At 41.8% G+C, this 27,500-nt stretch overlaps 1 protein-coding gene across 1 annotated transcript in view; it reads right to left on the bottom strand.

Moving 5' to 3' along the window:
* ntrk3a (neurotrophic tyrosine kinase, receptor, type 3a) overlaps positions 1-27,500 on the bottom strand; it is a 182,910-nt gene that overhangs the window by 102,652 nt on the left and 52,758 nt on the right. The gene's annotated exons all lie outside the window — the stretch shown is intronic.

Genomic DNA, 27,500 nt, shown 5'->3' with positions numbered 1-27,500 from the left:
TGGTTTCTTCCACACACACCGTTGGGGATTGCGGCCAAATAGTTCAGTCTTTGTTTTATCAGACCAGATTTTACTTCTCATGGTCTGAGTTGTTTCCCTTTTTGGGAATCTCCTGGCAAAAAATGGCTTCCATCTGTCCAATCTACCATAAAGGCCTGATTGGTGGAGTGATCCATTGATGTTTATCCTTCTTTTTTTTGTGATCAACTTTTTATCAAGAAAAGTCATGATGTGACAAAATCACGTGACAAAATCTCATGACAGAAACTATTTACACATAGCCAGAGCCTTGTGAGGTATCTACACATATTTAGACATATAATACTGAGAATAATAATAAAAATACAGTGCCGTACCGTAGATTGATGAGAAAAAAAAATGAATTGAATCAATTTTAAGATGAGTCTGAAACATAACAAAATGGGGAAAAAGTGAAGTGCTGTGAATACTTTCCATATGCACTGTATATTATTTGTATAAGTCAATTTTTAGATTCCACAAAATTCACCAGATGTCATCATTTAAGGGGTTACCTTTCAACATTTTCTTCACAGGGTAGCATGCCCCCGAAACCCCGCCTAGCATTTCAGAGGCCCAAACCCAAACGTGTTTTATGTCATGGGGCCCACATTGTCCAGCAGCACCCAATCAATAATTATCACCCAATTAATAACTATATTTTTGTAAAATGTGACAACCTATTTTGAATGTCATACCTTGACTGGCAAAGTATGTGAGACAGTAAGGATGAGTGTATGCACGCATACAGTATACACTCTTAAAACGAATGTGTTGAAAATAACACAACTGGCGTTGTTTTAACACATCTCTGTGTCCAGATAGGAACAACACAGTTTGTGTTGTTTCCTTTTTTAATTTGTTACACAATATGTGTTGAAAAAATAACACAACTTGCGTTGTTTTTTTAAGCACATCGCTGTGTCCAGATAGGGACAACACATTTGTTTTAAGAGTGTAGTAGTGGGCCTATTTGGAAGAAGGGCCTTATTTTAGTCCCAGTCCGTCCCTGTGTACATCTGTTGCTGTGTCCCAATAAGAGTTTGAGAAAGCATTGGAATATCCTGGCAAATCAGGTGATAATGACCTGAGCAATCTTCTATTTGTATTATTATATCGGTACATGTTTTGTCAGGCTCAGCATATTGCTCATCGTAGTCTTCTAACAATTCACCATGTGCGAGCCCAGCCCCTCTGCACACTTCTGGCTCTGTAAACAAATGGACAAATAGTGACCCCGACTCTGTCACAGACTTATCTTTTTATGTATCCTTTCTTTAACCATTGTTCTTCTCCCTTGATCTCGTTGTTCTTCTCCCTTTCTTTAACCCTTGAGGATCAATAAAGTATCTATCTCTCTAGTCATGTTCAAACAGATGTCTCTATTCCAAATGGCCCCATTCTATTTTATTCTATTCTAGCCCATCAACATAATGATTCAGAAGCATGGAAGGGAGGAATGTTATATGATTGGCAATTGAGCTCAAACATCGAAATCACAGACTGAACCTTTAATTTTCACCAAAGACTCCCAAACAAGCACTGCATTTCTGATTTCTCTTGCCACCTGGACGTGTTCCAACTTGGTGTTCTAGCTGTGTGTACTCTTTTGGAAGCAAGGCATCACAGTTCAAGGCAAATGTAAATGTTCTGCAGTTACAACACTCTTGGCCAGTCTCCTGTGTGTGTGTGTGTGTGTGTGTGTGTGTGTGTGTGTGTGTGTGTGTGTGTGTGTGTGTGTGTGTGGGTTGTGTGTGTGGGTTGTGTGTGCTGTGCTTTAGACTTCTGCAGTAGAGAAACACCTCCTGGCTGCTTTCTTGGCTGCTAAGGCTTGTTTCCATGGTAACTTGAGGCTGGCTGAGAATCTTGACACCTCCCTCATAGTCATTTCCTGTGACACATGGTGTGCGTGTGTGTGTGTGTGTGTGTGTGTGTTGTGTGTGTGTGTGTGTGTGTGTGTGTGCGTGTGCGTGTGCGTGTTTGTGTGTGTGTGTGAGCATGTGTGTGAGCATTTGTGTGTGCTTAGGAGGGAAGTAAGGAACATCGTTCTGACACTCAACCAACACACAACTACTCTAAAACAACAAGTGCACAAACCAAAGTATGCATATTCACACACATTAACTGAACATACACACACACTAACAGACAGCAATACATAATGATGAATAAAAATGAATAATGAGTAAATCACTTGCTCTGACAGATGAATATATGTGTGTGTGTGTGTGTGTGTGTGTGTGTGTGTGTGTGTGTGTGTGTGTTTCTGACAGATTAATATGTATCAGTGATGTGTGGTCCATTCACAGGCAACCTCAACTTGATTGACTCAAACTGACTCAAACTGTGATTATAATTATAGAGAAAATGATGCCGGGACTGCAACCTCACCCACTTTTTTGCATATTCATCTGTATAGTGTAGACTGTGTTTAAATGAAATAGAATAGCCCTTTCAGACAGCTTAGTGTATCTGAAGCATTCACGTTGTTTAGTTAAACAAATGCAACACAAACACAATTCTCTTTACTCCAATAAACGTTAGACTGTATAGACTGTAGGCAGTTTAGCCTACAGTATTGCTGACATCAATTAAAAGCCAGCCAATTGGCCAGTCAGCCAATGATGTTTTAGAAAGAAGTTAGAGCCTATTACTTTGACTGAAGCCTTTAAGTAATATTCAACTAATATGTTTCATGAATTTACATTTTTATGGACTCGCCCGCAAATGATCAGAATATTATTAAAAAATATTTTTGTTTGACTCCTTGGGTGACCGCCGGTCATTGCGGGCATCAACTTATTTTGGATCAGCCCATGCATCACTGATATACACACAAACACACACACACACACACACACACACACACACACACACACACACACACACACACACACACACAGAGAGAGAGAGAGAGAGAGAGAGAGAGAGACACACACACAGACACAGACACACACACACACACACACACACCTAAACCTGCACATTGGTTTCACCCATTGCCCTCAGCATTCAAATCACCTCATTAAACAGATAATGAGAATATTAAAGTATCATCCACAGAGATGCACCAGACCTGTAGTTCTCACACACACACTCACACTCAAACACACACAAACACATACACACACAAACACACACACACACACACACGCAGAGACTCTCTATCTGTCTCACCCTCCATCTCTGTCCTCACAACAAAGGATGTGCACAACAGTCCTTGAAGCCTCTTGAGGATCCATGGGAACACCGGTGGTTGTGGGTGAGGAAATTGTTCTCACAAGGACTATGGCAAAATGTATGATTTATATTGAGATATTCAATGCAGTAGCATGAAACCAATAGGTCTGGGAAAATTGCCTTCTGATGAGACAAAGAGCGCCCAGTTTGCCTGAAGCTCTTGACCCTCTCCAGTCCGAGGAAGAAATATTTTATTTGTTGTCTTCCTCTCATGAGTCATTTTCCGGCTTAGAGGAACTCATAAATCAGATAACTATATGAGGTGAATGTACTGTTGTGTTGTGTTGTGTTGTGTTGTGGGTGTGTGTGTGTTAGTGTGTCTTTGTGTGTGTGCATGTGTGTGTGTCTTTGCGTATGTGTATGCATGCACGTACTTCTGTCTGTCTGTCTACAGTATGTGTGTGTGTGTGTGTGTGTGTGTGTGTGTGTGTGTGTGTGTGTGTGTGTGTGTGTGTCTGTGTGTGCCCACAAACGCAAATATGTGTATGCGTGTGTAGGGATGTAACGATTACCGGTATAATGGTAAACCGCGATAAAAATCTTGACGATAACAATCACCGTTTTCATTTCAAATATCATAATTATCGCAGTTGATTACCACGGTGTGGAAACCGTGTGTTTAATCCTTCCCAGCTTAATCCGAGCCTGCTTTTGACATACAGTAGGCCTGGTACAATGAAAAAAAAACTGGTACCCTACTGATTCTGTTGTCTAATTGATGGATTTAACTGCAATACGGATTAGGTTACACCTGATTTTAAAAGGTGGGACATTAGCAGCTACTGTGTCATGTAGCCACTCTGCATCTTTTTATACCGTGATAATACCGAAAACCGTGATAATTTTGGTCACTATAAGCGTGAGGTTAAATATTCATACCGTTACATCCCTATGCGTGTGTTCCTGTGACTTCCTTCAAAAGACGAAATGCTCATCCATCTGTTTAGAAACCAGACAAAACTCCAATCAAGGTTATGTTTTTTCCGTCTCTCCACCGGCACTCACTCTGGTCTCCAAACTAATTCCTATTTTCCTGCATGACCTTGGAAGCAAAATCAATTACTGAACTGACTCAGAACGCAGAAAAACAAGCCAAGTACAATGGAGCTTGAGCTAAAGAGGGCTTGTTAAGATTGTAGAGATAGGTGCTGGCCAACATTTGCACCGCAAGAAGCTGTGTGGTCACCAAGATTCTCTCTAGGCTGGACCAAAATGAGCCACACCACATCTGTGCAAGAACAGCTACATCAGGCAGTGTCAAATACACTGCATATCTGGATGAGTAAGTACGGTATGTATTTACAGTATGGTGGTGTGTTTTCCGTTGATTTGCATGTGAATGTTTACTGTATGTCTTTTTGTCTGATTTGTGTAGGTATACAGGTGTGAGTATGCATGTGCAATTGCGCACGCCCATGTGCGGGGGCCTGAGTGCACACTGGATGTGCAAGCCTGAATGCTTCACTGCATGTATACATGCTGGAGTGTGGAGGGCTGGATGATGTTTCCTGATCTGGAAGAGTTCCAAGTGCATTCTGGGTAATATGCTCTCAGGGACTACCACACCACACTTTATGTACATTGTTTGTCTCATACAATGTTTATTTACACTAGATGTACTATTTGTCTGATCAGTACACAATATGTGCATTGTCTTGTGTTCTCTCTATATGGTGCATATTATTATGACCGCCGCGCAGTCAGATTTTTTTTTTTCACAGAAAACTGTGTCTGCCCTACCCTTTTGTATAAATTATTTTCTGTGAATATCTCGAGAACCGTAGGGCCTAGGAGGACCACCTTTTTTTGTATGTTGCTCTTAAGGGGCCAAGTCAACCCATCCCATTACCACTCAATTCATGTATAGCGCCACCTAGTTAAAAATTAAAAAGCAAACAATTTGGTCCCTTTGAGATCAACATACAAAAAAAATAGTCCTCCTAAACCCTACGGTTCTCGAGATATTCACAGAAAACTATGTCTGCCCTACCCTCCTTTCGGGGGTCCAGTCCAGCGGGGGGGCTACAGATCAAAACGAAAAAAGGAGGTTCCATGTTATCCATGTGGGGTTACATGCCCACCAAGTTTCGTGTACCCCGGTCTTACAGTGTCCCGGGAATCCTTGACGGAAATTTGGACATGCGAAAAATAAAAAAAATAAAAATCTGACTAAACCTATATGACCGCCGCTTCGCTGCGCGGCGGTCATAATTACACTTATACATAGCCATAATATGTTAGTATTAAGAATAAGTCAGGATGAAGAGCATTAGAATATTAGGTAACACTCCATTATAAGGTGCCATAATAAATAGCAAACTAGTAATTATGACCGCCGCGCAGTGATATAGGTTTAGTCAGATTTTTTTTTTTCTTTTTTTTTTCAGAGACAGTTTTCTGTGAATATCCCGAGAACCGTAGGGCCTAGGAGGTCCACCTTTTTTTTGTATGTTGGTCTTAAGGGGGCATGTCAACCCATCCCATTACCACTTATTTCATGTATAGCGCCACCTAGTTAAAAATTAAAAAGCAAAAAATGAGGTGTTTTCATCACAATATCTCTGGCTGACATGGTCAAAACTGCACGAAATTGAAAGTGTAGGATCATTATGACACCCTCCGAATGCATGCCAAGTTTTGTGAACTTTTTTTCATGGGGGGCCTTACAATAAAATAATTCATGTGTACATTTAGTGACCGTACACCAACAAGGATTCCCGGGACACTGAAAGTCCGGGGTACACGAAACTTGGTGGGCATGTAACCCCACATGGATAGCATGAAACCATCGTTAGTAGCCCCCCCGCTGTACTGGTCCCCCCGAAAGGAGGGTAGGGCAGACACAGTTTTCTGTGAATATCTTGAGTTCCGTATGTTTACCTCCAGGGGTCATGTTAACCCATTCAATATGCACACATGTGCATAAACAGATACACATGCACACACATACATTCACAGTAATCATACGTATGACACATACTCACACAGTAGACATATGTACGCATGCATGCACATGCACAAACACACATACGCAGGCAAACACACAAGCACGCACACACACACACACACACACACACACACACACACACACACACACACACACACACACACACCCACACACATAAACACAATTCAAGAATTTCTCAGAATTATGAACAGGCAAGATGGGGGTGGGGTTGTATAAAATTAATTTTACATGTGAAATCTATGAACTAATCATGTTTTGGTACTTGTTGTCTAGCAGATACCAGTGAGAATTGAGTGTGGGTAATGCAATTTAGTGAGACAGTTAGAATCATATAGGCCTTTCAGCGTGATTTATTTTTTTGGAAAAAATGTGCTGGACTGGGCGGCGGTCATATTTTGTACCGCTCTGCGGTACATCTAGTTACCTAACCCTTTGTTAATATTTGTTAAATGTTACTAAAATATCTATTTGGCACAAGTTAATAGTTTTTTCATCATTAATTAAATATTAGTTGTCTGCATAAATTCGGTATGTTAATGTTTTAACAAATCTATTAACTAATATTGTATTGTAATAGTTAACTAAATGTCTTTTTGGCACTAATTAACAGTTATTTCTTACATCATTTAATTTTTAAATGTTTATTTACAAACTATATGCTTATATCTAGCTTTTCTGATTAGCTTTGTGGAGAATTTATGGAATTTATGGTTTACTGTATGGCTTTATGGTCTTGTGGGGTGTATAAGGCACCCTTCTGCCAGTGGTTGGTTGTGTGAGAGTTTGTGCACCTCTTCCACCATCCTTATTGGATATCTTTGTGGTTGGCTGTCATGTAATTGGTGACCCTCTGGCTAGTGTTTGAAAGTAGTGTACTCTTTGCCTTTGGAAGTACTATTTGGTTGCTGCTTGGTGAATTTGCTTGGTGAATTTGGTGAAATTCAGGGGAGGGGGGTGTAACAGATTTAGAAATGTAGTTTAGTGTTTGTATGTGATTTTCGCCGTAATTAAGCAGCCTTATTGACATTGGTGTTTTGGAGCCCCCTTTGGAGAAACGGTATACTGCAGCTCTGCTGCGTTTTGTCCTTGTATTGTTGCCATAGCCGAACAGAAGTGGTATGCTTTGTATTGGGTAGGTTGACTGTATGAAGCACTCCCCACTTTGTTTTCATTTTGTAACGGTAAAATGTTGTTTAAGTTGAAAACTTCGATATACCACCTGTATTATATTACTTTACATGTATTGTTAGGATTTGGGTGCAATTCTAGCAACTTAGAGAACGTTTATTAATGTTTTCATTATGACCACGAGTTCATACACACTGAGTCTATTGTGACTAGCTGTAAAACTCAGCTAGCAACTTTTCATGCTTTCAGTGTAGTTTAGCTTAGTGTGCATGGAAAGTGCAATTCAGTCTAGCAGGAAATTAATGTACATTTAGTTTAGCATTATCTTTATGCATTACCTCCGTATGGTCTATGTCTGTGAGTGTTTAGTGAGTCTCAGAATATTAATAAACTGTCGTTCTGTGCACCTGAACATTCCATGTTGCATACATGTCTCCCTTGCTAGTAGGGCTAGCTGACAGTGATGGTATAGGAATGATGCATGTAATATAGCCCATTCAACTACTTCTTTTTATTTTGCTTGTGCAGATGCTGTTATATGTATGCCAGTGTCTGAAGGCATGTTTTGTTATAAATTAATAAAAGTAATAAATGTGATAAGCCAGTTTTGGTCTCATTCCCTTCACCGTCTGACTAATAGTTATATATTACAAATATATTAATAAAGCTTAACCAACTTTATTATAAGGGTCCCCCATACTGATAGTTATATATTACTAATATATTAATTAAGCTTAACCAACTTTATTATAAGGGGCCCCACACTGATAGCTATATACTCCTAATATGTTAATTAAGCTTAACCAACTTTATTATAAGGGGCCCCACACTGATAGCTATATACTACTAATATGTTAATTAAGCTTAACCAACTTTATTATAAGGGTCCCCCATACTGATAGTTATATATTACTAATATATTAATTAAGCTTAACCAACTTTATTATAAGGGGCCCCACGCTTATAGCTATATACTACTAATATATTTATTAAGCTTAACCAACTTTACTGCAAGCGGTTCCGGTGCAGCATGTCAAGTGTTTTTTTCTTGAATTTCCCCTTGGGGATCAATAAAGTATCTGTAAGGGTCCTATGGGGAGTGGTTCATATTGGGATAGGCAGAAGCACAGTTTACTAACAATAAGTTAAATAATAATAAGTCATTAACTTTTCTATTAACATATAGTTTGTAAATAAACATTTAACATTTAAATGATGTAAGAAATAACTGTTAATTAGTGCCAAAAAGACATTTAGTTAACTATTAACACATATTAATACAATATTAGTTAATAGATTTGCTAAAACATTAACATACAGATTTTATGCAAACAACTAATATTTAATTAATGATGGAAAAACTATTAACTTGTGCCAAATAGATATGTTAGTAACAATTAACAAATATTAACAAAGGGTTAGGCAATTACTAGTTTGCTATTTATTATGGCACCTTATTATGGAGTGTTACCGAATATTATTCTAATGCTCTTCATCCTGACTTATTGTTAATACTGTTACAGTATAATGTTACTGTCTCTACACTACAATGGTACTGTTACCACACTGCACATAGCTGTACATACTGTACATATCTGTTTATACTGTATGGTTAATTCTAAATATCCATATTTATTCAGTTCTGTAATGTATTCTGTTAATACACTGCATATTTATATTGTTTTTACTACTACTATAATGGTACTGCCACTACATTGCACATATCTGTACATGTTGTTCATACATTGTTCACATTACATAGTCATATTTATTTTTGCTCTTATAAGGTTACTATGAATACACTGCACATACTTATATTTAATTTATACTACTCTAAACCACCTTCTGAAAACAACTGTATACTACTGTCTACTCTGCACTATATCTTTTGTCATGTCTATGCACCACCTACTTTGTATATCACATTGGACTTTTTCTGCTTTTTTGCACTTCTGGTTAGACACAAACTGCATTTCGTTGTCTCTGTACTTGTACTTTGCACAATAACAATGAGGTTGAATCTAATCTAATCTAATCTGATCTAATATTGTGCATATATACATATGGCGAGAGACAAATCCCTTGTGTGTGGTATCAACTTGGCAATGAAGTAGCCTGATTCTGATTCTGAGATTCTGATTTTTTCTTGTAATCAATCTGCCGGAGCCAGGCCAGCGCCGGACCAGAAGATACATCTCCCTGTGGTAAGCCTTGAAGCCCACGCTGCTCCCTCACACAGCAGGATGGCTCCTTGTCCCATCCCAGTTGAGCACTGGCCTTGCTGAACCCACACACTCATTGAACATACACACACACGCTCAGAAGGCGTGACATTCACCGAACACACACACACACATGGTCATGACTGTACTAAAGCACAACAGGAGTGGGCAGAATGAGATTGGGCCAGGGAAGGGTCTGAAAAAAAAAACATAAAAAACATTCACACACACAGACACACAGACACACACACACACACACACACACACACACACGCATGCATGCACACACACACACACTCAAATCCTAGTAGACACACTGAACATTCCCAACTCTCTCTCTCTCACACACACACACACACACGCACACACACACACACACACACACACACACTTACTCATCCACTCAAACATTCTTTCTGTCACAAACTGTCTTTCTGTCTAGTGCACAAGAATGTCATACACACATGCTGTAATGTATATGCTCATGTGCATTCACACTCAAAAGCAAACAAAAAACATTCACACATGCACACACACACACACACACACACACACACACACACACGCACATGCACAACACACAATCTGCAGAAGGAAGTGTCCTTTTTAAAGGTCATCCCTTGTTACAGTGGGGGAAATGTCAGCTAAAATTGGATTTGGGAAGGAAAGGCAATAAATAAATAAATAAATAATCAAATCAGACATCAAACGTGATGTGAAACCCAAACACTACAGTTCTGTAAGGGCCAGAATAACAAGCGAAAATGAGAAAAATGCAACTAGGATCTGCAGTAGCTAATAATAAGGTTAAATTAGTGTGAATTACCCAGTCTTTGAATATAAAAACACAATCTATCATTTTATCATACATAATAAATCGGAAGCTCTTATATCTAATTGCTGGTTTTCCACCGATATAAAAAGTTCTAGTATTCACTCTCGTTATACGCAATCACATACACACACATACACACACACACACACACACACACACACACACACAAACACACACACACACACTCTACTAGGGTCATCATCACTGATAACCACATAGATTACAAGGTGTTGCTCAGACCACATGGGCATATGAGGTGTCGGGGTGGGTGGGTGGGGGTTCACAGTGGGGAATGACAATCTGGACTACAATAAGGCGAGGATCACGTCAACCAGTGGCAAGTGGCAGCGGCAAACGTAATGCAACGCTCAGACCATAATACGTTTTATCTCGTTCCTAAGCAACACAAACGGTTTGTCAATTGAATACGCTCGCGTTGCGCTTTGAAAGTTGAACCAAGTTCAACGCTCAGCTTGTTCAACGCTAGCGTTACGCCAGCGTTGCCACCGTTCCGCTGCCGAACCCATAGAGAACAATAGGAAACCTGCCACTTGCCGCTGGCTAATGTGATCCCCGCCTAAGAGAGCAGAGTTACCAGTACACAAAGCTCCAGTCATGCTTTTTACTTATTTAGCAACAAGCATCCTTTATTGGATACCTTTGGGGTATTTCAATATGCTGCTGATTCCACCTAAACACACGCATACACATGCGCACACGCACACACACGTGCACGTGAGCAGACACATCGACACACACAAACGCAAGAAGACACATAAACACACACACACGCGTGCACTCACAAGTGGACACATACTGTACACCCACAAGTACAAATGTACACACACACAGGCACACACACAAATGCAAGTATACACACACACACACACACACACACACACATAGACACATGATTTATGCTTTTGGTTGAAGTTCAGGGACGGCAAGAGCAACATATTTTATCAATTAAACAATGCTGTGCCTGCAGACACGCTGTAGTATTGATGCATGCATCTGTGCTGCAGAGCTCTCAGAGTTTCCATTGGGCTGTTCGGGCTCTGGCCGTGTGCAGGAAGAAAAGAGAGACAAATGATCTGCGGAGATCCGTCCATAGCCTCAAGAGCTGAAATGATTTTCAGTCACTGGCTGTACAAAGCACTGCACACAAAAACAGTATTTCTCTTTTTGTCCGTTTATTCATTTCATCTTCCTCTCCATCTCCTGTAGAGTCCCCACTCTCTCTCTCTCTCTCTCTCTCTCTCTCTCTCTCTCTCTCTCTCTCTCTCTCTCTCTCTCTATCTCTCTCTCTCTCTCTCTCTCATACAAACATACAAATACACAGATGTGTGTTTTCGTGCATGCACACACACACACACACACACACACACACACACACACACACACACACACACACACACACACACACACACAGCATAACTAAAATAACCAATAGAGCTGAACTTTGTACAGAGAGAACAAATTGCTGTATAGGTCACCCAAAATGGATATCTTGCCATGACAAAGCATGCTACTGACCTCACTATGAGTCACAGGACATACCAGGCTGAGTATCAGGTGTATGAAACCACCATGTGTAAACACATTGGCTCAGGGAAATAGTGAGGCAGTCGAATGCCCACAGGACACTTATTCTCACCAGAGCCAGTAACCAGGAGCATCTGCTTTTGTCATATGTTTACTACTACACTCAGTCTGCGTATGGTCACTGTCCAGTATAGAACACCGTACTAACCACAGGCAACTCCATAACAAATAAAACGGGCAAAAACAATAAGCATAACTGGTCTGGTTTTCTCACGGGGTATCCTCAAGTCCAAGTGTGGTTACGAGGATGCCATGCAAGCGTAAATGAATCCAGACTGAGTAAGACATGCTTGCTCATACAGTATGAGTTGTACTTTTAGGAGATGCTGTTTTACTGGCCACTTGTTACAGATATGTGTCTCCAAACACAAGGCTAAACTTATTTGCAATTGCAGTAAGAACAAAGAACTGCAAGACCACATGTAGGAATTCATTACGATGTTAAGGAATGTAAAGTGAGTGGGATTTGCGGACCTCTATCAAAAGTGACAGGGACTCACAGTATAGGGTTTAGGTTACTGCTTTATGTGAGCAATACTAGGAGATGTGTTGAAGTGACATGCTAATCCTATTTGTTGCCTACTGGAATTAAGTGGCATTCACATTAAAGCACACTCCTGTGTATCTCCTCCCTCTGGGCCTTTGAGCCTCAGGACCCCAACAACCAGCAATGATTGATACATCCTTAATGACGACAGACTTCAATCGATTCCTATGGCGCAGTCTAGAGTGTGTGTGTGTGTGGGGGGGGGGGGGGGGGAGTCGGGACAAGGCTGTATCAATTACACTATTGAGACTTTGTTCACAAGCCTTGAGGCAAGGGCAGTCAACTAAAAAACAGAAGACTTAAGGAGAATGCACTGAACTACAAACATGGAGGCCTGAGAAAGCTTTGCAAATGGTATCGCAACATAAAACCTTCAAAAGCCTCATTTACATTGAAGTTAAACATCCTGCATATGGACAAATTTTATATCAGTTGCCCTTACATACAGTACTTCATATGCATATAATATAACATAACTTATACCACTGCTTGGTTGAATTTCCCATTGTCATGCGTTCTGTAGAATGTGTAATAACCACTTGTTATTTGCACACCTGTGAAGTAGCTCCAGTTTTTTGCCCGTATCACACTTGCATATTAAAGGTGCTCTAAGAGATGCTGGGTAACGTTACTTCTGTTGACTTTCAAACAAAACAGAAAGCTAGCTCGCTACTTCCTCCCCCTCCCTCCCGTGCAATTAAAACTCCCCTAAACGTGCATCTTGTCTGTGATTTGCTGATTTGTGATTTGTGTTTGTTATGTTTTTATGGGTTAGGTTTGCCCAGGTTGTTTTTGTTGCCGTTTTTGGAGCCTGGGCAGCCCACAGAGATTGCGTTTTTTACAGTGTATTCAGGACACAGGCAGCTAGCGGATGGTGAGGTGATGTTTGCTGTAAGTGACATAAAATGTTTTAGCCTAAAAAATGCATGGCATCGCTTACAGCACCTTTAATTCCCCAAACTCGTTGTGAAGTTTAAATGAACTGTCATGTTGCATCAGAGCTGTAAAATACAGATGTTCAGAACATAGCAACATTGTAGCATATGACGGAGGTGGCTTTTAGCTAGTTACATGGCAGCAGGCTAAGTAAAATAGCGATGTTTCAAAGCTAAGGTTCATCAGAATCCTGGGATATGTGCCCGCTTTACAATGGGAGAGATAGAACTAACGATTGGTCTTTGGTTATAGCAACCATCCATTTAGGACTAGTAACGGCGGTTTATCCTGCATGTTGAGAAATTAGTTGATATGTGGTGGAAAGAAGTAGTTCTACAAACAAGACAGTTCTAGCGATTAAAACGTTTAAATTATAACAGCAAACACAATGCAAGTGGCAACAGTGGTATAAGCGGCATAATGGACTCCACAGCCTTCAGTTCATAGAAAAAAATGCACTTACAGTACGAGGTGTAACTGGCGTGTCAGGGCCGTTTTATCACCTCGAACATGCATTTCTTACAGTGAACCCGAACACTGTGGAGTCCATTATCCCGCTTATACCACTGTTGCCACTTGCATTGTGTCGTCCATTATCCCTTACTTAGGTGTTTGTAATAATGTCTGGATATAAAATAAGAAGTTCTTAGACAAAAACAAATCATGATTTGTTTGTGGAAGCCTGGTCCTATCCATTCACCATAAATTCAAAAACTAGTCTTTAACAAGTTCTAGTTCAAGGGGCAGATAGTTTTTAAAAAGTTGAACTAGACATGATGTTTTCATCCAATGTATGATTTGGCTGTGTTTTAGGGTGGAGAGACAATGTCTTTAATAGGTTTGATTTGGAACAGGACAGACAAGTAACTGAACTACAGATTAAAGAAGAAAAAACATTATCTCATGTTAGGACAAAAGAACCAGCCTCCAAGTCATAAGCCTTCATCATTTTAAGGCGGTGGATGTGCTAGACGTTCTTGTCTGACTGACAAAAAAGAGAAAAAAGGCTGCCAAAGCCCCCTTAATGAAAGTGCAGTCATGTCGCATTGGGCTCACATTGTCTTCTATCACTAAAACAATGAGCTGACAGGCCTGCACCCTGCAAAAGAAAGACAAACCAGAGAGAGACTGAAACAAGAGAGAGAGAGAGGGAGGGAGAGAGAGAGGAAGAAACAGAGAGAGAAAGAGAGAGAGAAAGAGAGAGAGAAAGAGAGAGAGATATATATGGAGGGAGGGAGGGAGAGAGAGAGAGACAGGGGAAGAGAGAGTTCAGCACAATCAAGGCTCAAGCAATTTCACACCATTCCTGACATCCCACACATGGGCACCCGTCACACACACACACACACACACACACACACACACACACACACACACACACAAACACACACACACACACACACACACACACAAACACACACACACACACACACACACACACACACACACACACACACACACACACACACACACACACTCACATACAATCTAGTTTCCATGGCGCACAGCTTCAGCAATCATTGTGGCAGGCAGTAAGATGCATTTAATTAGGCTTTAATGAAACAGCAGTGGTTGAATGTGTCTGCATGGGGAGACGTGAGGGCCCACACACACACTGCCGTCAGCTGACTGACACGCTGGCGAAGCCAAACACAAAGCGCAAATCATGTAGACTGATCGCAGAGGTTAACCAGGCCTAACCAAGCGAACACAGAAATTCACACTCAATTCCATTACATGACATACACATCAAAACACGTTGCCTGATCACAGTGGTTAACCAGGCCTAACCGCAGAAATACAACAACACTCAACTCCATTAGATGACAAAGGCCTCTTTTGCAATCGTTCAAATATTAGAGTAAATATGGAAGGCCGCTGCTTCATGACAGCTCTGGGTTAATTTTTCGGTAGTATGCTAGTAGAATAAAAAGGTGTGCAGTCATTTTTCCTAGCAAGTGCAGTCACTGAAACACTAATAGCATGTGAAAAAAACACTAAAGGCTTTCAGTAGCCCTACAGTAAAAATGGATTTGATCAAAAGTGCACAGCCAAGACACATCACCCTTTACACATGTGTCCAAGGTGACCATTGCTGACCACTTGTGTTCAGATTTTGTTACAGCCTATGTCACTTCCACTACAGGTCTCTGTGTCGGGGGTGCATCAGGACGCATTTGCATTTGCACTACAGAAGACCTGCGGTGAAATGTGTCCCAACCCACCATTGCTTGTTGTTTGAGAGATTAGATGACAATGTGTGTTCATGATCGTTAAGACTTGTATTTGGCGCTGATGATCTGAGCGCACACAACACATTTGACAGTAAATCCAGAGAAATCGGTGCCTCCTCTTCTATCACTTCTAACAAGCAGCTAACATGCACTTGCCTCATTCCCTCTCTTCCCTCTCTTTCGTCCTCTACCACCTCCTTTCTTTCTACTACACTTTGATTAGTATACAGTATAACTTCTGCACTCTCATCTTCTAGTAATAGTGTTAATAGTGCAGTATTAATTCCCACTTAACTTCTCTGAATTGTAGCTTGAATGTTACTCCTTATTTTTGCAAGTTGATTTGGATAAAGGTATGGAATGTTTTTTTTTTGTGTGGTTTATTTATTATTTATTTATTTCATATTTCATTTATTTATTTCAACTTTTAATTATTTATTTCATATTTCATTTATTGATTTCATATTTCATTTATTTATTTAATTTTTGGCACAGAAAACATTCCATATAAAGGGGTCTGTTAAATGAATAAATGTAAATGTTAATGTAAATGAAATCAAACCACTGATAAGAGAAGTCTGAATGTGACCAACGGACTGATTGAACGATCAGGCCTGGGCGTGGCAAGACTCGGCTCGGGAGCTGTCTGTGCCACATGGCACGAGTAAAGCTTGGGTCCGATCCCCATCCCCCCCCCCCCCCCCCCCCCCGAAAAAACTTCACATCCCTGCTGCTCTTCGCTATCCTGGGAGAGGCCTGGAGGCGCTCAAACTGATTACTTCATCTACGCATCCGCACCACATCGGCCAGCCCTGAAATGGCCTAAAACAATGAAGACCTGAGCACACACCACCAATAGAAAATAGCAACAGACTGTCTGGAACCCTGGGAGAGTAAACATGAAGAGAGGACTTATACAACCACTCAGATATGCTACAGCAGAAAACACACAGAGGAAGGAAAATTAGACGGTGAGATAGAAAGAGAGAGATAGAGAGAGGGGGCAGGGAGAGAGAGAGAGATGATGTTGATAGACAATGAAAGAAAGAGGGAGGTAGAGAACGCGAGGCGGTTAAGGCGATAACAAAGACACAGTGAAAAGGAGGGGAAAAGGCGAGAACAGAGAGCTGAAAAGGTGTCATCACTTAGACACACTCCATTACTCCGCCGTCTCCAGCAGGCTTATTAAGCTGCTCTGTCACTCTGACGTTATATGTGTGTATATGTGTGTGTGTGTGTGTGTGTGTATATGTGTGTGAGTATGAGTGTGTGTGTTTATGTGAGTGCACAGAGAACAAACCAACTGCCTCCCAGCGCTTCTCAATCGCACACACCCCAGCGTCAGACCCAAGTCACTGATATACCTATCCTCCCTATCTCCCTCCCTCCCTCCCTCCCTCTCTCTTACTCCCTTTTTCCCTCCACCGCCCCCCCCTCTGCTCCTCTCCAGTTCATTCCTAGTCCCCGCTCTTCCTTTCTCTGCAGTTCATTTCTCTTGACTCTGTCTTTTCTCTCTCTTCCGTCTGCTCTGGCGATGACAAGGCCTATTTCATCCCTCGCTTTTTACTCTTGTCTGTGTGGCAGGCGGAGAAGCTGACTTCACTCTGCCACTCTAATACCTGTCCTCTCGTCCCCATGGTGACAGAGGTTAGTGCTGACGGCCATGACGCGTGCACAGCCAATCGATTACCCTTCCTTAGCTGTGATAGATGGAGAGATGGAGAGAGATGGAGAGAGAGGCAGAGACAGCAAGGAGAGGGACGGAGAGTGAAAGACAGACAAAGAAAGGGAGATAGGGAGAGCAAAAGAGAGAGAGAGAGAGAGATGATGGCAATATGTCATGTCATCCTTCCTATCACTGCTGGCCCTGGGTCTCAGGTGTAATGCCATATATGTTTAACCCGATTAAATTATTTCCAGTGGAGTTTGGCCTTTAAGTAGCGCTTTAGTCTGACAATCTCCATCATCATCTAAAGGGAGCACGGTGAGAGCTGGCCCTGCAATGAGAGGAGATTCATTAATTAGCCTAAAAGCCTTGCAGTCCCGTGCACCTGATCTCGAAACAATCCATCCTCCCTCTGCTGGTTCCTGCATAAGCCTGTTTACCAGTGGACTCGTCCACCGTAGGGATCCATGCCCTGTGCGGGCAGAGAGCGTTGTAATCCTGATTGAACAGTCAGAGTCATGCACGAGACACTACGGGCGAGCGTTTAAGGCCTGTGTGCAATTCGAGTGGCACACAATTGTCTGTAATTACTTTAACAAGCCACATTATTCCAGTCAGAATGGCCCATAGAGACTGCTTAAAGAACACAATAATGCCAGATTATGATTGACTGCTAGGTGAACCAGCAGAATGCTTACTCGTTCTCTCTCTCTCTCTCTCTCTCTCTCTCTCTCTCTCTCTCTCTCTCTCTCTCTCTCTCTCTCTCTTTCTTTGTACTTCACTATCTTCCACTGGCCCTCCCTCACTAAGCATTCCAAACAATAATACTATAGCCATTGCAATGTGTGCAGCATAGGGAAGTTGTTGAGAAGTGATGTGGTGTGTACGTTCCAAAAAATTACACCAGTCGTATAAAACGTATATGACGTATACGACGTATAAAATGTTTACGCTCTGCAAACGGAGCGCTTCACTTGCGGACATAATGGTGGATAGGGTATTATGGCCCAAGTATGGACGATGGCTTAGCTCAACACCAGCTTTAGAGATGCACATGCTATGCGTCTCATGTGGCGTACTTTTGTACTTACCTAATCGGAGTGCAAGAGTGCATTCACACTGAAAATTCCAACGACACAAAGTGCACTGTGAGTACTCAGATGGTGCACTCATAACGGTCAAAAAGTTGAGTGTGGAACGATTGACACTTCTCGGCCTCAACGGACACCATCTTGGCTACATAGCGCAAAGGGAAGGGAGCAACCGATCAACCGATCAACATCATTGGCACTCATGGACTTAGTAGAAGAACTGACAAGCACAATAGATAACAAAAAGTTTGCAATAGGGGTATTCATTGATCTGAAGAAGGCATTTTACACAATAAACCATGATATATTGCTACAGAAACTGGAAAGATATGGGATCAGAGGGGTTGGACTTAATTGGTTAAAAAACGATGTGTAGGGATACTAGTCAAAGTAAGACATATATTGAATATAAAAACACTGCATACACTGTACTGTACACTGTTTTCCCCCTATTTGAGTTACTGTGTGGAAGTGTGGGGTAATACCTGCAAAAGCACCCTACAGACAATATGCACAATTAAAAAAAAAAGCAATACGGATAGTTAATAATGTGCGGTACTATGAACAAACTAACAAATTATTTCTTAAATTAAAAATATTAAAGTTTATGGATTTAAAAGATTTTAAAACTTCACAAATTGTATTTAAAGCAAGAAACAGCCTACTTCCAGGAAACATTCAAAGATGGTTTAGTGACAGACTAGGAGATTATAATTTAAGAGGGAGACTGAAACTGAGGCAACCAACGGTACACTCTACACTCAAAAGCAGGTGCATATCTGTCTGTGGGGTGAAGTTGTGGAACAACTTACCAGATAAGATCAAAGATTGCAAACATATTGCACAGTTTAAAAAGCATCTCAAATTATACACAATAGCAAAATATGAGATGTGTGAAAATAATCAGTGATGGAAATGACAAGTAGTTTACTATCTTAAATTGTACTCATTAAGGGCTATGTATGTGTGTGTGTGTGTGTGTGTGTGTGTGTGTGTGTGTGTGTGTGTGTGTGTGTGTGTGTGTGTGTGTTTGTGTAGGTATGGGTGTATGTATGTATGATGAACATATGAGTGATTTTAATTTTCAACGTAATTATTTGTGAATATAAATAAACATAGGAGGTATGTCTGTTAAATGTGCATGTATAAGAAATAGGTGTGGAAATATATATATGTAAATACTTAACGTTGATCATGTAAAAGATTCATTTAACTGAAAGATGGGGGTAGGGACCTACAAGCTTTTGCTTCCCTCTACTCCTTTTTTTTGAACAAAATGTGACTTTTCATTTTATTTATTTTTCAAAGTATTTCAAAGTATTTTTGTTGTCTATGTCTATGTTGATTCTTAAATATTTTATTTGCTAATGTCTACATGTTCAAAAAAATAAATGATCCAAATCCAAATCCAAATCCATATCCATTGAAGAACTCGTTTCAATCTTCATTAAAGTGCACTAACGGAGGTACGCCAATCGAGACAGAGTATTGGTCTCAGCAAAGGGTCATGTTGTGGCGGCAAGGATCAAGGTCTCAGAGTCACTACAGGGACAAACAACAGTAATAAAAAAGAGATTCAAAACATTTGGGTGAGAAACAGGGCTATGCGACAGAGTACACTCTAATAAATAACAATCTACAAAACAATTCTTTAGGAGCATCAAAAACAAAAATGTGAAAGAAAACAGAATGTGAGGAGACAGAACATGATCAACCTTGTTCAAAGTGGAGTGTATTTCTATTCAACAGCATGCAGGTTTGCAATTAAAAACAGCTTGGCGATCATAGAGAACGTTGCTTTGATCAGTTATCAAAATAACTACAGAGGCTCCTCTACATGCTGATATGTCAAGGCCAACATCAGCATCACACCCCCCTCAATACTCAAATAAACCATTTGTTTATTCGTTTTTGATTCAACATGCAATATGCTCTGTTCTATTAACATACAGTACAATGTCAAGATCTTTTTTTTCTGTGTGAAATGCAGTGAGAACTAACTTCAGTGAGAGCATTATACAAGAAGAAATGGATTATGAGCTTCACTTTAAACAAACCATATTTTAAGCAGTGAAAGAAATTGCCACTCAGATACTCCCTCCACTGAGGGGGAATAGAATTTAAAATTATTTTAAACATTGGGCTTTGCACTGTCATGATCCCATTTATACTACTGTCAGAACCGCTCAACCATTTTAGTCCAGGAAGATCCCTCTGATCCAGTCACATCTTGGCAGGTATGAATTTTAGGCTAAAACCGAGGAGTCAGAACAGGGCTTTCTGTGTACGCTGCTAACTTGTGGTATGGACCCTGTAAAAGACCTGAAGTTTAGCTTTAGAAGTAATGATGAGCACTGTGTGACGGTTGCAGGCTGCAGGCTGCTCTCTTCTCTCTCTGTCTCCCTTGCAGGTAATTGCTGGCGTGGGCGTGGCTAAGGCATTCCCATTACGCTACTAACCATCAGGTGTATAAAGGGTACACGGTGCACCCCTGGAGGGGGGCTGGGCTGCGTTTGGGCCTTTGGCGTTTTTTGGAGAGCTGCCGTCTTATTCTTTGTTTTTGCATCCATGCATTCACGCACTTACATCTCAACATACTTTTGCTACATGCACCCTTGCGAACATACTGACACTCATCACTGATGAAGATAACGTATCATTTCATTTATTTAATAAATACGTTAAAAGTTGGTCCTTTTCTGGTTTGTCCTCCTTTGTTTGGTAATGGCCTTTTGAGCCAGGCTATAACAACTGTAAGTAAATGCCTTATACTTTTTTTTGATGTATTCATTTCCTGCTTTTTTTAATAATTTGTCATGTTTTGCTATTAATTTCCTTTGCATCTCTTCCACATATTTTATAATTCAAAATAAATGTTTGTCTTTAGCGTCTGTCTTGCGTTAGTCTGTCTTTTGTGAGTTTTGTCATGTTTCTTTCTTTCTTTCTTTCTTTCTTTCTTTCTTTCTTTCTTTGGTGTTTGGCATGGTACAATTACTTTCTTGCTGCAAGTTCTTTTTACTTTCAACTTAATTTGTTTAAAAATTTGCCATAGTTACTAAAACAATATGTTCCTTTTTGCTTGATAAATGATAAATTATTGTCATATAATTAAAAAATTTTTTTTAAAAAATGCTTGAAATTAAGGTAATTATCTTATGCAGAGAGAAAGAAACAATACATTACTCATAATTAGTGAACAATTAAAAAAAACTCAAATGGAGATTTATGGTGCATAAATTCAAAACAAACTGGCAAGAGTAGCTTTTACGATTTGTCACATTCCAATTCCAATTTTACGTAACATATTCCAACCCTGTTCCGTAGAGCTCCCCAGACAATGAGTGCAGGGAGAAGAGGAATCATTTCCCAGAAGTCCAGTCACTGAGCTCCCTGGTCCGCTCACTCCCTGCACAGTTTTGATGGGCTGTGATGGGTCTGCCGGAGGCACGATCAGCAGCTGCTGATTGACTGCGATAGAACTAACTGAAGCAGGATGAACTCCGGATGGGGCTGTGACAGATCTAACTAACAGGAGCCCCCCAACACAGACACCACACAGAGAACAGTCAAAACAGCCCCCCCCCTCCCCCACACACACACACACACACACACACGCATGCATGCACACACACACACACACACACAAACGCACACACGCACACACACACGCACACGCACACACACACACATACAGTACACACACACACACACACACACACATACACACACTATACCACACAAACAACACAGGCACACAGGACTGTCAAAAGACTACAACAATGATGAAGAGATGGGGGGGGGGGTATTTTATAAGCTATGCTCAACATTCACTTCATGCCAATAAAGCTACTGTATTAAAGGAGGGTGGGGGCAGACCTCAACTCTGACAAAAATTGAGAGAGAAAAAGATTTAGAAAAAGAGAGACCCTACTGTCAACACAGACAACAGCCTGGAGCTCGCCAACGCAGACACAGAACTGGAAGACGCCCCCCCATCCCAGCACCCAACCACGCTGACAGCTGGTGGGAGAATCTCAGCGTAGTGCCAGCACATGATTGACGTGCTGTCTGATTCACAGTGCTACAGACAGGGCTACAGGAGCCTGCCACGCTGGTGGGTCGATAAAATGTCAGCCCTCTCACCCTAGTGTCAGACAGATCCCCCCCCCTCTCTCTCTCTCCCTTTTTTCCCTCTGAAAGGGCAGTTTACACATCACATACTTTCTCAGTAGCTACTACGTTACAACACTTTCACAACTACTACATCATCACCAAGTAGTGCGTTCCCATAGACCCAGTTGTCCAATGTGCCTTTCTTTACCCTGTCCTCCTTGCCCATCTCTCCACTGGTGTGAAGGCTCTCATGGGTCTAGCGGAATAGTTCTTTGTAAACACGTTCATAGTCCAGGTGTCGCTCGACAAAATATGACGTAAAAGTGACACAATATCTGTCTGCTGGGGAATCAAGCTTGTCGGGTACATCCAAAGATTTGAAACGCCACACACGTCACATACTCTGATTGGATATCAAGTTCTTAAATATCGAGTTTGAGTTCTAGATAGATAGATAGATAGATAGATAGATAGATAGATAGATAGATAGATACTTTATTGATAAATTCAATTCTATTGTGTGTTTCAGTGGTCACGGTGTGCGTCTGTTTACTTTTGATTAAAGGTGACATGAAACGTTAATGCAAGTTGTTATAGAAACTAACTGACGTTCTATTCGACAATTTGTCGGTGGTGCTGGACTACGAAAGACTACAGCTCGTTGACATGTCAGCATTCATTTGTTTTTGTTGAGTGACACTTGTGGCCTGGACTATAAATTGGCCTTTAGCCTGATAGGAGTCTCCATCGTGCTTCCTGATACAGGCTGAGATCACATCAGCTCTGTGTTCTTACTTCTAAGGGTGAACTAAGAAAAACAACAATGTATTCAATGCTTAATGCAAAAACAGGGATAGTTTAATCACCCTCAAAGACAACTCAAGGCTGTAGTGGGCTTAAAAGATGGCAAATATATCATATATCATAAATATTGTGCAATAGATGGCATCACACAGCTTTTTTGGAAAATCTGTCTGTGGTATGTTTTTTTTTTTTTTTTTTTCTGACAGAGTGCTATCAGAGCCTTCCTCTTGTTTTGGAAAGTAGACAGCTGACCTTGCTCCTCTTCTAGGTCTCTTGTATATACATAGATTCGGCCCAGAAGTCCACGGTCTGTTCCATACAAAGAAGCTTCCAGTTCTGGCATCTTGAGGTGCCTGGCTGTGTGCATAAGGTGATTGGCGGCTTGCCATTGCTGTAGCAATGACATTTCATGCCAAATCAATCACACATGCACCTCGCTCTGTCATCCACAAGACTAATACCACCACACATTTTAACACCCCTACAAGTCTATTTATTGAATAGTTTGTTTCTTGTTTGTTTGTAAAAAGACACTCCCTGGGCAGCAATACCAGGACAGATGGCACTGACAACACTGACAGGCTGGTGCCCATCGGCAGCCAGCACGGTGAATGGGCAAACCCCAGGAAGTGGCATCCTAGCCCCTCCCACCCCCAACCCGTCTACTGCCCTCCAGCCCACATATCTGTCAACCTCTAATATACCCACCCCAACTTCAACATGCACACACACACACACACACACACACACGCATACACACACACACACACACACACAAAAAAAAAACACGCACACACACAAAACACACACACAAACAAACACACACACACACACACACACACACACACACACACACACAGTAAGATATATAGAAACACAACCAAACTGTTCACAAGCTCAAAACTCTACACTAATTAGAATCCCTTAAGACTGTATTTTCAGTTCTTGTAGTTGAAGACCCTTCTTTCCTTCTCCCTTCTCCCTTTCTCTCCTCACTCCTCTCTCCTCCCTTTTTCTCTCCTTCTTTCCTCCCTCCTCCCTCTTCTCTCCTTCCATCCTTTCTCCTTCTCTCCTCCCTCCTTCTCTCCTCCCTCCTTCTCTCCTCCCTCAGAGCCAAGAGCAGTTTAAAAGGCTGACAGAATTCAGTCCTATACCCCACACACAGTGGTACAAGATGTCTGACAGGCTCTCCAAAAGCAGGAGGAAGTCAGTGATAGCAGGAGGACCCCCCCCCCCTCTCTCTCTCTCTCTCTATCTCTCTCTCTCTCTCTCTCTCTCTCTCTCTCTCTCTCTCTCTCTCTCTCTCTCTCTCTCTCTCTCAGGACCCTGCTCAGAAATGTGCCTGGCAGGGCCCTACCAGACTTGGCTTCTGTCTGGCTGCATTCTACAGTAATGGAACTTCAGGCATCTCACCTTATCTAAGCCTTCTTTCCGTGCACAAAAAGCGATCCCAATGGTCTGGTCTGTAATGTGTAACGAGATCATTAACTGAATAGATTTAATTATAGGCTGGTCAGAGCTGGCCGTGGTCGAGGCTGCACCTGCTGCTTGAGCAGGGTCAGTGGCGTACGGGGGCAGAGGCACAGCGGACTGCCCACAGGAACTGGCATTCTGCTACACACACACACACACAGACACACACACACACACACACACACACACACACTCTGCTAAACACACACACACACACACACACACACTCTGCTACACACACACACACACACACACACACACACACACACACACAGACACACACGCACAAACACACACACACACACACACACACACACACACAGACACACACGCACAAACACACACACACACACACACACACACACACACACACACACACACACTCTGCTAAACACACACACACACACACACTCTGCTACACACACACACATACACACACACACACAGACACCAGGTGGGGTCACTGCTCTTTCCCTTTGCCACACACACACAGTCCCAGCCCCTCGGCTTCTCTCTCCCCAGGAAAACGGAGTCGGAGCGCCGCTACACATTTTCAGAATGAGGAAATGAGCAATCGCAGAGTGTCCGTATGTTAACCCCCACCCCAACCCCTCTCCTCTACCTCTCTTCCTCTACCTCTCTTCTCCTCTACCTCTCTTCCTCTACCTCTCTTCCTCTACCTCTCTTCTCCTCTACCTCTCTTCCTCTCCTCTCCCTCTTTTCCTCTCCTTCTCTTCTCCTGCTTTTTCTCCTGAGCTTTCAGCACAGTCTTCTCCAACTGAGAAAACGATCCACTTTGTCAGTATGTGGTAGCTCTAAAGAGCTGATTTAATTTCTGGAAAGGAAATAATTACATACACACACACACACACACACACACACACACACACACACACACACACACACACACACACACACACACACACACACACACACACACACACACACACAGAGACTACAGTGTCTACTATTAGGAGTCTACTGGCACATTCCCAGCACAGACATAACTGCAGCAGGCGAAGCTGTAACCACACATCAAACTTTATTCTGCTCCTCTCTACAGCACAGTGCAGCGAGGCAAGCTGAGCTCTGATATTCTTGTCTCCACCTCCCTGTGAACACCCCCCCTCCCCCCCACACACACACACAAACACACACACACACGCACATGCCCCTCCACCCACCGGAGGCACCGGAGTGTGCACTGAGGTTAGCGGGGGTTTCGGTGGGTCTTGATGGGGGGGGGGGGGGGGAGGTCCCCTGAGGACTTCACTTCAGGACTTTGGCAGCGACGCCTGGAGCAGGATAGGGGCTGACAGGGGCCGTAGGTGGTGGGGGGGTGGGGGTGTGGGGTGTGGGGGTATTGATCCGGACACGGTGTCAGGAGCTCTGGAGGGGTGTCACAAGCCCCTAAGGTCTCCCCAGAGGGCCAGAGCATGCCCATCTCTGTTCCCCTTCAGTGGAACATCTACAGCCATTATCCTTAGGCCTACACAAACACACACACACACACACACACACACACACACACACATACACACACACACATATGCACATACACACAGAGAAAGAGAGAGAGAATGAGAGAGAGACAGACAGACAGACAGAGAGAAAAACACTCACAAACACAGAAGGAGAGAGAGAGAGAGACACACACACACACACACACACACACCCATACACACAGAGCAGAAGCATCTAGTGTAAGACCAACTCAACTACAGTGATATTTTCAAAGATTATTATCTTTTCTCTATGCTTTTTTTTCTCATATAGAAATATGAATTCCTTATACAAGCTTTGATCACAGCAACTATCCAAAAACCACTGCTACCCAAATACTTTGCAGTCTACAGTATATCTATATAAAGTATAGATGTATAGTCTAACATGTATGTGTTTCCTTAAAGTACATGATGTAAGGACTCCATTTCACCTGCTTTTCAATTATGCACAAGTTCAATTATCACACCCACACAATCTGAAGTCCATCACTATGCAATAATGGTAGGCCTAACGAGGCCGCTGGCTCCACACTGCTCCTGTCAAGTTGAAATACGATGAACTGCCTATGCAGTTCATCAGTATCACCTATGCCAACTTGTGCCAATAAAGTAATATGTTGACTTTTGTGTTACTCGTCTATATGGTCCCAATAGCTTATGAGCGATTGGAGAAAATGAAAGGGATGGCAACAGACAAGACCACAGTTGTGTGGAAAAGACACCAAGTTCAAACTGAAGCTTGAGTTACCTCAAGAAGCTAACATAGTCAACAACTTTACTGTTGAGGATATGGGTGACTGAATTAATTTGTCTAGGTTAGTTAACAAACACTAGAAAATGCCCACTCATTGATATTTAATCAGTTGATCTTAACTGCAAAAAACAGAGGGTAGTGGTATTTGCAACATGCCAAACCTAGCTCTGCAAGAAATTAATCAGTTAATGTTAAAGCTATTGCCATACTGCCACTACCATGTATTTTATGTCCTATTTGGGAAATACCCTCTCCCAAGGAAGCCACCTTAATGTAAGGGATGCATATCCCTGTCATGTGAGCACATATATCAGGTTACATTTACTAATACATGTTTTATCTCACCCTTTTCTCATTCAGG

This window comes from Alosa pseudoharengus, unplaced genomic scaffold, assembly GCF_046254945.1.
Source record: "Alosa pseudoharengus isolate Yale_2024_CS ecotype anadromous, Long Island Sound unplaced genomic scaffold, YU_APseudo_1.1 YU_APseudo_1.1_scf_10, whole genome shotgun sequence".
In the NCBI taxonomy this organism is placed as follows: domain Eukaryota; kingdom Metazoa; phylum Chordata; class Actinopteri; order Clupeiformes; family Clupeidae; genus Alosa; species Alosa pseudoharengus.
Note: the sequence above shows the minus strand (reverse complement) of the source record. Positions and strands in the feature narration are given on the sequence as shown.